Raw genomic sequence first — 12,756 nt, 5'->3', positions numbered from 1 at the left:
GTTTCGTAACAAATACATACACAGTAGCTCATCTAAATAACATTGTTGAGCAGGGAAACGTATCTTATCAAGACTGGTGACATTTTGCAGCTAAATAACAGTTGTACGCTAACTGTGACGGCTTTCAGGCAGACGCGTCACCGAAGCCCTGCCGTGATCACAGGCGTTCGGACGGGGCTGCCAACTGCTGCGCTGCGAGCGCTCGGCTCGCATAAGAACTACTGCAGCCGGAAACCTGGCGCTCATGCACCTGACAATGACGGAGGAGTGCGCTGTCGAAAGCTCGAGCGAGTTTAACGATCCGGCGCAGCAAGAAAGCCGGGAATGTTTCAGCTCACCGTCAACCCTCTCGCCTGGTGGCAGTCGTTGGCTCTCTTGCGTTATTTACGTAGCTGGTGCTTTTCAAGAGATTAAGAACTGGACGGCGTTGCTTCTTGTTTTACGAAACTAAAACTCTCTCTATACAACAAGTGATTAATTTACGCCAATTACTAGGCGCTAGCCGCTTGCAAACGGCTTGTTTATATTGGAGGCTAGTCTGTGAAGTATACGAAAAGTATGCTTTGCGGTTCCATGTGAAGAGGCCAATGAGAACTCTGCACGCTGTGGTGAAGTTTCAATAAACACTCACGCGTATTCAATGATGTATTTTCAGTGTAGAAAGCCGCCTGTCATAGGGTTGCTGTACGATGAGATTCCATCATGTAACAAGGTTGTGTGTAGGCAGCGCACATCTGCAATACGATTTCGTTAATCACTTTCGACATATATGAATTATTTGGTTGACTCACCCTTGATTCACGTTACTAAATTGCTGTGACTTTTGTGCATTGCACTTGTTACCGATTATTTGCTTCTCTGGGATGGTAGTAGATGAAGTGTCGGCAGAAGTGCCAACACCGTGTTTGAGGAAGCCGAAATGCACGCTATAAGCTCACGCAGGGTGGCGTGAGGTCTGAAACAGGATACGTAATGAATGCTATAAAGAAAAGTACGTAGCTGCTGGAATACTTAACTTTAATCCACAATTGGGGAACATTGGTCTTGTTGATACAGTATTATCATTTCAATAAACTTGGTGATGGCGCCTTGCTAGGTCGTAGCAATTGACTTAGCTGAAGGCTATGCTAACTATCTTCTCGGCAAATGAGAGAATCTTCGTCAGTGTCTGTTGTACAACTGGGGCGAGTGCCAGTACGTCTCTAGACCTGCCGTGTGGTGGCGCTCGGTCTGCTATCACTGACAGTGGCGACACGCGGGTCCGTCGTATACTAATGGACCGCGGCCGATTTAAAAGGCTACCACCTAGCAAGTGTGGTGTCTGGCGGTGACACCACATTCCTCCCCCGCAAATCGGCGGACGGTTGTGGTATAAGGCTTCCGCCCGCCGTGGAGAGGACCCCATGTTGGCGTATGCGAGGAGGTTGGGAGCCTAACAGGAGAGGCTGTGCCACCCGCACCCTGCCATTCGGTCCGAGGGGAGCTAGGAAACGCCTGAAAACCTAGTCCAGGGTGCACGCCAACATGCGGTGTATGCGCCCTAAGATAGGCAGGAGGGGCCGAAGGGTCGACCTCCATCGAGTCGGAGCACCCGACTGGCGAAGACGACAGATGGTCCGGAGCGGGCAAGAGTTCCATGCCGGAGGACAGCTGGTCACGGGAAGCGATCGGCGGCGCGCGACCCAGGGAGGCGCCCGGCGGTTGCAGCGACGCGTCCACTGCGGGCGGCGCCGGCGGCGGCTGCGGCGGCGGCGCGACGATATGGGGCAAAATGGAAGGCATCGTCGGTAGCACCTGGGGATGAGGTGAGCCAGTAGATGGGTCTCCAGGGCGCTGACCGGACGGCACCGTCGCTGAAAGCAGACGGGGAGCGGCAGAACCCGTGCGACGACAGAGGCGCAGCAGATTGAGATGCCGACGCACCTCACCAGAGGCCCCCAAAACCAAATACATCGCGCGGCCGAGGCAGCGAAGAATGTTCCCTGCGAGCCAACGCCGTGAACCGCGATAGTTGCGATAGTATACAACGTGGAGCAAAAGCAGGCGTCTGCCGCTGCACAGGAAACTGATGCGGCGGATGCAGCAAAGACATCAAGGTTCGATGAGGACGACCGTGAAGCAACTCAGCCGGCGAGCGACCATTGCGGGGCTGAGAGCGATACGAGGACAAAAAGAGCAATAACGCATCCTCCCGAGAATGCGACTCTTAACTTCAACATCTGTGACTTGAAAGTCCGGACCAATCGTTCAGCGGCACCGTTTGACTGAGGCGAAAACGGCGCGGATGTCAGATGTTGAATACCATTGGCCTTGCAGAATGACAAATTCTGCGGATATGAATTGTGGGCCATTGTCTGAAACAATAGTCTGTGGAAGACCTTCTATACAAAAGATAGCGGATAACGCTTGGGTGGTAGCAGAATACGTCGTGGAAGACATCCGGACAACAAAAGGAAAATTACTGAAGGAATCGACAACAACCAACCATCGAGCATTCCAGAGTGGAACAGCAAAATCGATGTGCAAGCGTTGCCAAGGGGAAGTGGCTTTCGGCCATGCAAAGAATTTCCGCGGCGGTGCGGATTGTTGTTCGGCACACGCCATGCAAGAAGAGCACATATTCGTAATTGCAGCATCGATTCCGAACCAAGTACAGTGCTGACGAGCAAGTTGTTTCGTTCGCACAATACCCCAACGTCCTTGTTGGAGAAGCTTTAAGACAGAGGACTGTAACGAACGTGGGACTACGACTCTGGACTGATCATTATCAGAAGGCAACAGCAAAACACCACGTCGAACAAAAAGTCTCTCCTTGTGAGCAAAAAATCGGCGAACCAACGGATACTCGATCCGTGACTTTGACAAGGGCCATTGCGTAGCAACAAAACGCAAAACGGTAGCAAGGAGAGGGTCAGCAGCTGTGACTGTAGCTACACGACGAAAATCAATCGGAAACGATTCGACCACGTCATCGGTTTCCGAATCAATGAACATGCAAGCAAGTTCGGAAGAATCGAATGCTCTATCCTCAGCAACAGGCAAACGGGACAACGCATCGGCGTTTCCGTGCTTAGCAGTGGACCGATACAAGATATCGTAGCGGTACTGCGAGAGGTAAATAGACCAGCGAATGAATTTCTACGCTGTACGTGGAGGTACAGGCTTGTTCGGATGAAAAAGCGATGTCAAAGGTTTGTGGTCTGTGATGATGGTAAAGTGACGACCATCCAAGAAATCATGGAACTTAGTAACACCAAAGACGAGAGCCAAAGCTTCTTTCTCGATCTGTGAATAATTTATTTGCGCAGACGAGAGAAATTTGGACGCAAAGGCAATAGGGCGATCGTGCGATCCATCTTTGTGCGCAAGCACAGCACCGATCCCGAAATCCGATGCATCTACCATCAACAAAAGGGGTTTCTGGGGATCGAATGGCGTAAGGCAAGTACTAGAAAGCAACGCCGATTTCAACTGGCGAAAGGCGCGTTCGCATTCCGTCGTCCAGACGAACGGAACACATTTATGGCGTAAGCGATGAAGCGGAGCTGAAATGGAAGAGGCATGTGGGATATATCGGTTGTAATAATTTTACCCAGCACACTCTGTAGCTGCTTCAAATTCTGCGGCGAAGGCAAGTCTTGTATGGCACGGAGGTGCTCTGGACTCGGATGTATGCCTTGGGCATTGATTACATGTCCAAAATATGGTAAGTCACGAGCAAAAAACACACATTTGTCCTTCCGCAAGCGAAGACCATTTTGTCGCAAGACCTGAAATAATGTTCGGAGGTTGGCTAATGTTCTTCTTCTGTCTTGCCGGAGATCACAATATCGTCCAGATAGTTTGCTGCAGTAGGGACCAAGGCACAAACAGTTTGTAGATACTGCTGAAACAATGCAGGGGCGTATGCACACCCGAATGGCAGTCTTTTGAATCGATACAAACCAAGATGTGTGTTAACCACCAATACGCGCTGGGATTATTCGTCCACCAGTATTTGCAAGTACGCATCTGCTAGGTCCAACTTAGAAAAATATTTACCCGGGCACAGTTTGTCAAAAAGATCTTCCGGGCGGGGTAATGAATAAGTTGCAATCACTAGTTGTGGATTCACTGTGGCCTTGAAGTCCACGCAAAGTCTCAATTTTCCGGAAGTTTTTGGCAAAATTACTAAGGGTGAAGCCCAGAGAGAAGCCTGCACACGTTCAATCACACCTTGTGATTCTAAATCGTGTAATGTTCTTGCGACCTCATCACGCAATGCGTGGGGAACATTGCGCGCTCTGAAAAATTTCGGTTGCGCGTTTACTTTCAGTTCCAAATGTGCTTTATAGTTCTTAGCGCAACCGAGGCCCAGTGCAAAAATGTCTGCAAATTCTTCACATAGACGAGAAACACTGGCTGAAGGCACAGTCTGGTTCACTGATGGGACCTGATTGACTATAGACAAGTTAAACAACTGAAATAAATCTAAACCAAACAAGTTCACAGCAGAATAAGAACGAAGGACGTAAAATGACAAGTTTTGTTTGTCCCTTGTATGTTGCAAGAAGGCTGCACTGTCCTAACTCAGGGATATGCTGTCCGGAATAACTATGTAACTTAACATTTGCGGCACACAACGGTGGGTTGCCCAGTTGTTTGTAGTGTCTTTATTGATTAGTGAAACTGCAGCTCCGGTATCGAGCTGGAACGGGATCACGTTGCCATTAATGTCCAAGTCTACAAAAAGTTTATTGTCCTGCTGACGACAAGAGCGACTGCCTCGTGCAACGTGAACAGACACTGGTACAGAATCACTCGCGACTTGACGCGATTTCCGGCGATGTCGACGCACACTTTTTGTGGGACGTACACAGTCACTGGTAGAGAGAGTGGCACTGGGCGGAGTGGAATTAACTACATGGATGTCCATAGGCGAAGGTTCACGAGCCTGAGTATTCTTGGTTCGATTCCGGCGCGAAGCAAAGGGCCTGGAATGGTTTTTAGTGTCCGATCTAAGCTTTTTCTGGCAAACACTTTGAACATGTCCTTTTTTATTACAGAAAAAGCAAATAGCTTGGCGTGACGGGCAATTCTCACGGAATGTCTAGTAGCACACCGCGGGCATGACTTTAGTACTGCATTTGCATCCTGGCACGGGACACGTAGCTGCGCGGACGTGCGCAAGGGCTGTTTACCGGTCCGTGCAGCTCGCCCGGCGGGCCGGTTAATGTGACACACGGCTGGCGAAGTTTCAAATGATGCCTGAGCAAAGTAAAGTGTGTCTTGCCTATCCAATATGTCTATCACTTGTTGAAGGGAGGGATTGACTATGTGAATGTATGCTTTCCCGGCGTATACAGCTGGCGAAGAGTTCTCGGGCTTCCAGCCGGCTGGAAGCCCGAGAACTCTTCGCCAGGGATTGACTAGTTTCAAAATCTGCTCCCGTATACGAACATCAGAAACGTTCTGTGCAGTTGCATCACGGAACATAGTATCTGAATAAGGGAGGCCACATTCACACTCAAAAGCACAATCCCTAGTAAGGCCTTGCAAAGTTGCAACCCACTCCCTATTAGTCTGACCGGCCGTACGTTTTTTACGAAAGAACGTGTACCTTTTTGCAACTACATTGACTGATTCCTTGAAATATGAATCTAAGGCAGACAAAATTTCTTCGTAGGACAGAGTTGCTACGTCGCGTCGGGGAAGCAATTTCACTATCACACGGTACGTCTGCACCCCTACACATGCCAATGAGTGAGGCTGCCGCTAGTTACCTTGAATTCTGTAGGCGGCGAGATGGAATCCAAATTGGCGTGGCCACTCCGTCCAGCTTTCCATCGCCGCATCGAAACGACGAAAAGGTGGTGCAACTGCGTGTTGTGGCTGCGGTAGCGGTGGAGCGGCGGCTGCCGCATCGTTTTGCATTGCACGTTGACCCTGGACGAGCTGTCCAAGGGCATCCAATAACGCCTGCGTCTGCTGATTCTGCAAGCGATAAAATTCGGACAGTACATCTGGAGATTGTGGCGAAGCCATGAATACAAATAAATTAGAGCAATACGAACGCGAAATCCTCTTTTAAGCCTCGTCGTCAATATGAAGTGTCGGCAGAAGTGCCAACACCGTGTTGTTTGAGGAAGCCGAAATGCACGCTATAAGCTCACGCAGGATGGCGTGAGGTCTGAAACAGGATGCGTAATGAATGCTATAAAGAAAAGTACGTAGCTGCTGGAATACTTAACTTTAATCCACAATTGGGGAATATTGGTCTTGTTGATACAGTATTATCATTTCAATATAACTTGGTGATGGCGCCTTGCTAGGTTGTAGCAATTGACTTAGCTGAAGGCTATGCTAACTATCTTCTCGGCAAATGAGAGAGTCTTCGTCGGTGTCTGTTGTACAACTGGGGCGGGTGCCAGTACGTCTCTAGACCTGCCGTGTGGTGGCGCTCGGTCTGCTATCACTGACAGTGGCGACACGCGGGTCCGTCGTATACTAATGGACCGCGGCCGATTTAAAAGGCTACCACCTAGCAAGTGGGGTGTCTGGCGGTGACACCACAGTAGGTTACAATACTTCTACAGAAACTGCTTGTAATCAATAAATCTGGGTGATAGGTAGTACATTTATTTAGGTCACTCTTCCTATCAGTGAAACTTTGTAAACGCATTTCGGAATTCACTGAAATTTGTTTATTTAATGTCAGTAGTTATCAAAACTTTGTGAGACGCTTATTCTGCACGCGCCAGTAGTGGTTACTGTTGCTTATTGTCTGCCGTGAGGTTTAGCGTCGCGGTCCTGGGCGCCTTGCCACGGTTCGTGCGACTCCTCCCGTCGGAGGTTCGAGTCCTCTCTCTTGTCCTTAGCATAAGCTAGTTTAAATTAGATTAAGTAGTGTGTAAACCTAGGGACCGATGACTTCAGCAGTTTGGTCTCATAGGAACTTATCACAAATTTCCTACCACTTATTGTCTTTTGAAATCAGTTAAAAGACGTTGCTCTTTAAATACTCTCATTTAAATTTCCTTGCTTATTTTCAGTTTATACACCATTGCGTGACTTTGCAGCCAGTATACGATCGAATTGTCACCAGCAGTTGGCAATATCTTACAAGTTTCTTAGTTTCACATCAAGAACTGTGACCTTCAGCTGCCCAGTGCCATTATTTACAGCCAAAAAAGATTTTGGCGATAAAGCAGGTGGCAGAATCGAGGTATCCCTTTATACACTTATGCTCATAAATTAAGGATTATTGAAGAATGCGGTGCCACACAACGTGGCAGTACGCACAACTGGCGCTAATAGCATAGGCACAGATCTGCAAGTCCAAAGTATTCGCGATAAGTTGAGAAAACCGTCCCGAAACACATGTGCTACAAAACGCCACTGTTTGTTGCGCATGTACCCCGACTTCAATATGGGATATGATCACCATGCACACGTACACAGACCGCACAACGGGTTGGCATACTCTGATCAGGTGGTCGAGCAGCTGTTGGGGTATAGCCTCCCATTCTTGCACCAGTGCCTGTTGGGTTTGAAGACGTGCAGTGATATGTCGACCGAGAGCATCCCAGACGAGCTCGATGGGGTTTAGGTCTAGAGAACAGGCAGGCAACTCCATTCGCCTGATATCTTCTGTATCAAGGTACTCCTCCACGATGGCAGCTCAGTGGGGCCGTGTGTTATCATACATCAGGAGGAAGGTGGGACCCACTGCACCCCTGAAAAGTCGGACATACTGTTGCAAAATGACGTCTCGATACACCTGACCTGTTACAGTTCCTTTGTCAAAGACATGCAGGGGTATACGTGCACCAATCATAATCCTACCCCACACCATCAAACCACGACCTCCATACAGGTACCTTTCAAGGACATTAAGGGGTTGGTATTTGGTTCCTGGATCACGACAGATGAAAACCCGGCGAGAATCACTGTTCAGACTATACCTGGACTCGTCCGTGAACATAACCTGGGACCACTGTTCCAATGACCATGTACTGTGTTCTTGACAACAGGCTTTACGGGCTCTTCTGTGACCATTGGTTAGTGGAATGCACCTTGCAGGTCTCCGGGCGAATAAACCATTTTTCAGTCGTCTGTAGACTGTGGAGACAACTGTTCCATTGGCTGCGGTAAGGTCCCGAGCAAGGCTACCTGCAGTATTCCGTGGCCGTCTGTGGGCACTGATGGTGAAATATCGGTCTACTTGTGGTGTTGTACACTGTGGACGTCCTGAACTGTAGCATCTGGACACTTTGCCATAATCTTGAGATCACACTTTGTGGCACGCGGAGGGCCCGTGCTACGACCTGTTGTGTCTGACCAGCCCCCAGTCGCCCTAGTATTCTACCCCTCATAACGTCATCAATATGTGTTCTTTGAGCCATTTTCAACACACAGTCACCATTAGCACGTCTGAAAACGTCTCCACACTTACTCGCTGCAACGTACTCTGACATGCACCAACACACCTCTGCGTGTGTGGAGTGCAGCCAGCGCCACCGTGCAACGACCGCAGGTCAAATGCACCACATGGTCATACCCCGAGGTGATTTAAACCCGCAAACCGCCTACCAGAGCGTTGTTTCACCATGTATCAACATTATCCTTAATTTATGAGCATGAGTGTATATTAAGCGAATATGTACGATGCATTATTCAGAGTGTTGTTATAACAGTTTGAGATTCATATAACCCATTTGCACTGCAGCTAACTACAAGCTACTTGCTTAAATCTTTCTATTTTTTCTGAGATACTAGTTATACTATCTCATGATCACTTAAATTCAGTTTCTTCTGACTGTGCCTGCTATTATCCGTTTCATTCATAACATAAGCGTTAAATGATTGGTAATTTTTTAAAATCCTTTAGTAGTCACATAACGTTCTGAATTTAATGTGTGATCCAAAACTTAAGCGGAACGATACACTTAGATAGTTAATTGTTTATACAAAGACGGGAAGTATGTGGCCATGTAGCCAATTTTGATCAACCTTTTGTAACGGATTCGAAGAAGCATGGTCTCTTTCAAACGAGACTCGCCGAAATTTTGAGAATTTAAAGTACTATATGTACTGCTTTGTTCTTCTGTTGATTACGAAGTAAGCAGAATTTCTCTAACATATATAAAACCAAAAAACGTGTCTTCGTCAATATACACCATGAGGTCTATACCTATAGTTCAAGATATCGGAATATGATGTCAGATAACAGCAGCAAATGCTCTGACGCCAGCTGATGGTGTTTGTAGCGCACATTATGAAATAATGTGTGTGTAGTGAGTAGTGTGTGCAGTGACAGTGTGTGCAGTGACAGGGAGTGCGAAACGAATTAACAGTGTTGCGCTAGCCCTTTACATTATTAAATGATTTTTTTTGAAAAAAAATGTATTCAAGTATTAAAACGAAAGAGGTGACAATGTTTTAAACAGACTGGTCATATATTCAGGATGGTAGAGCCTCTAGTACACATCCTTTCTTCCTGCCATCCTGATTGATGTTTTGCATGGATTCCCTAAATTACTTCAGGCAAATACTGGGATGGTTCCTATTTTAAGGCCATGGTCAACTACCTGCCACATCCTTGTCAAACTAGACCTGGAAGAATGTAAACGCCTGTACTCAGGATGTTTCGCAATAACCTATTAAACGATTCTCTGCCCACTTTGGTGTTTCCAGTGCCTGACTGGTTACACTGTGGGGATGGCGCTGTGCACACAGTGGCTGCAATGCAACTCTCTAACGATTTTAAAGAAACTATAGGTTAAAAAATTGATTCTCTCGGATCTTATAGCCTTATTCGCCAACTTCATAGTGAACTACCTTCCATTTAATTAATGGTCTTAGTTATTGCGATTACATGGGTCACTCTGAATCTGCTTTTGACGGAAGATAGGTAATACCTCCAATCTTGAAAAAATGGATTCTATGCAATGCACTCACTTCCGCAATCTCACACAAACGACAGAATGAAAGTGAAATATACACAATATCTTCCATATCTCATAAGTGGTACGAGATATCGAAACGAGACTTTACTAAATGATAGCATGCAAGGTGGGGGCTATTTTGCCATACAGTTAACATGCGAAACCTAAAAAATATACCACTATGTACGAGTAACTACAGTGTTTGCAGTGAAATAGTGAAATTATGTTAAGGGCCATCGATAGTTGGTGAAATGAGAATAAATATACGTGTCCAATAACGTAAGAGGAAATTACATGGTTATTTTGAGACTGAGCATGGCTTTTCATAAGCTATTGACTTGACTTGTCTTCAATTGTTTGTTTGATAATACAGCTTTTCAGACTTCTTTCACCATTTCAACTTCATTAACAAGTCAGTGGAGTGAAATTGTGTAAACCCCACTCTGTTTTGGCGGAAGGCTCCAATTTTAGGATGGCAACAAGAGAAAGAAAAAGAGGTTTGCAAGTAAGGTGAAAAAATCACTCCTGTTGCAATTTCAGCTTAATCCTGTAACACAATGTGTTCTTTATAACAAACAGTTGACTGCTCAGATTATTCGTCGTACTGGAAAACCAGTTAATACTGTGGTTTGGAGACTCGCTAGCTGTAGCTTACAGGTACTGCTTGTGAATTGAACTGCTCCTCCCCAACCATCGATGCCCGTAGTGGAGCCCCTATCATTCGCGTTGTCCCCTCTGACACCACGTCATCCATCTACGCAGGTACGGCCCAAGTTGTTTCGTACGCTCTCTACCAGTTTCACGCAGCCGTTGTTGTAGCCGGATGAAAATTAATATGATCTGATAATTCGACGATGGGCTCTTCTCAGTTTTGAGTGCTTACTGTGAAGCGGCAGATGTGAAAGTGATCTTATCTTAAAACTAATGTTGTATCCAAATGGTAAATTTCCAAACAGGAGTTCCCTATTGAAACCTTATATACCAAGTCCCATCCACAACTCCCAGAAGCATGTAATAGGAACTATGAAACAGACCACTGCACATGATTTTTTTGCTCTTAAACTATAATATCGTGACATGTCAAATAAACTTGTAAAATTTATCTGTAGATGAGTAAAACTGCTGCTACTACTACCACTACTGCTACTACTACTTGTAGATGTAGTTGCAGTAGTAGAAGTCAGACTGATCCCACCGTCAGTGTAATGTTATTCCCTTAACCCTCATTTTCTTAGAAATTATATATGTACACTCCAAGCCTCAAAATACGACGCACCACGACGCACTTATACAAATTATATTCATACAGGTATCGATGGAAAATGCAAACCTGTCAACTTTGGCGGCCGGTGGATGAACGTGTGGCGCTGAAGCGCAATTTCACCGCGGAACTGGCAAGGATTGTAAACAGGGGACATTTCGATACAAGGGCATTAAGTCTTATCGAATTTTATTCCGTGTTCTCAGTTGGACAATAACTGTGCTTCACAGGCAGGCGCGTGAACGATACGAGTATACACAGATATCAGCATTTGACAGAGGATATGTATTGCACTCAAAGAAACCGGTTTTTAGTAATCGCCGAAAAGGCTCGGAGTATGAGTAGAACCGAGGCCGCTATTCGACAGTGTTGGCTGGAAACGGTGAACAATGGCCGAAGACAGCGTCAAGAAGGAAGCGTTCGATCTAGAGAGGCGATACAGCGAAAGGACCAAGAAATCGCCAGAGAGGCAGTCAGAGTCCCGCATTCATCATTATCATCGATCCGACGTTGCAAATAGTGGTTCGGTAACCACGAGGACAAGTAAAAGGCGATTCAAATAAAGGAGGCTGAGTCAACGGCACCCCTTGCGCCGACTACCATTGACCTCTGCACATCAACAAGTCCGTTTGCAGTGGTGTCAGGCACATTCGGCCTGCAATGCGAGCTGGCCGCTGTGGCCGAGCGGTTCTAGGCGCTTGAGTCTGGAACCGCGCGACCGGTACGGTCGCAACGGTCGTAGGTTCGAATCCTGCCTCGGGCATGGATGTGTGTGATGTCCTTAGGTTAGTTAAGTTTAAGTAGTTTAAGTTCTAGGGGACTGATGACCTCAGATGTTAAGTCCCATATTGCTCAGTGCCATTTGAACCATTGGAGCCTGCAATGCGATTGCAGTATAATTGTCTTCAGTGATGAGTCCCTCTTCGAACTGAACCCCAATGACCACCGAGGAATGTCTGGAGACTCTCTGGACAGCTGTGGGATACCACTCTACGCCTCACAACCAAGGCAGTTTTCTTTCCATAGAAGGACGCCACTGGCTGTCATCCGCCGCACCCTTACGGCACAGTGGTACGTCGACGATATTATACGCTCTGTTTTGCTGCCCTTCATGGGAAGTCATCCTGGGCTTACAGTTCAGCAGAATCATGCCGCAGAATAATGCCGCACACGGCATGGGATTCTACTGCTTGTCTTCGTTCTTGGAAAACAATACCTTGGCTAGCGATATCGTCGGATCTCTCCCCAATTGGGAACATTTGGAACATCATAGTCAGGGCCCTACATTCAGCTCGGGATATGACACAATATCCCTGAGAAGACATCCAAACAACTCTATCAATCAATGCCACGCGGAATAACTTTTTGTATAAGGGTCACAGGTGGATCAACACATTATTGACTTGCTCAATTTATGAAGCTCTTTCTCTTGCCTAAATTATCCAATTTTTTCTGATATTGTTATTGTACTGGTAGATAGGACAACTTGGCTGTGGAAGTGGAAGGGTAGCCCACAACATAGACAGACAACAGTATTCACAATTGCAAGCACCCAAGCTTTAATGATGT

This window comes from Schistocerca americana, chromosome 1, assembly GCF_021461395.2.
Source record: "Schistocerca americana isolate TAMUIC-IGC-003095 chromosome 1, iqSchAmer2.1, whole genome shotgun sequence".
NCBI classification, from domain to species: domain Eukaryota; kingdom Metazoa; phylum Arthropoda; class Insecta; order Orthoptera; family Acrididae; genus Schistocerca; species Schistocerca americana.
The sequence above is the reverse complement of the archived record's forward strand: the minus strand, read 5'-3'. Positions refer to the sequence as shown.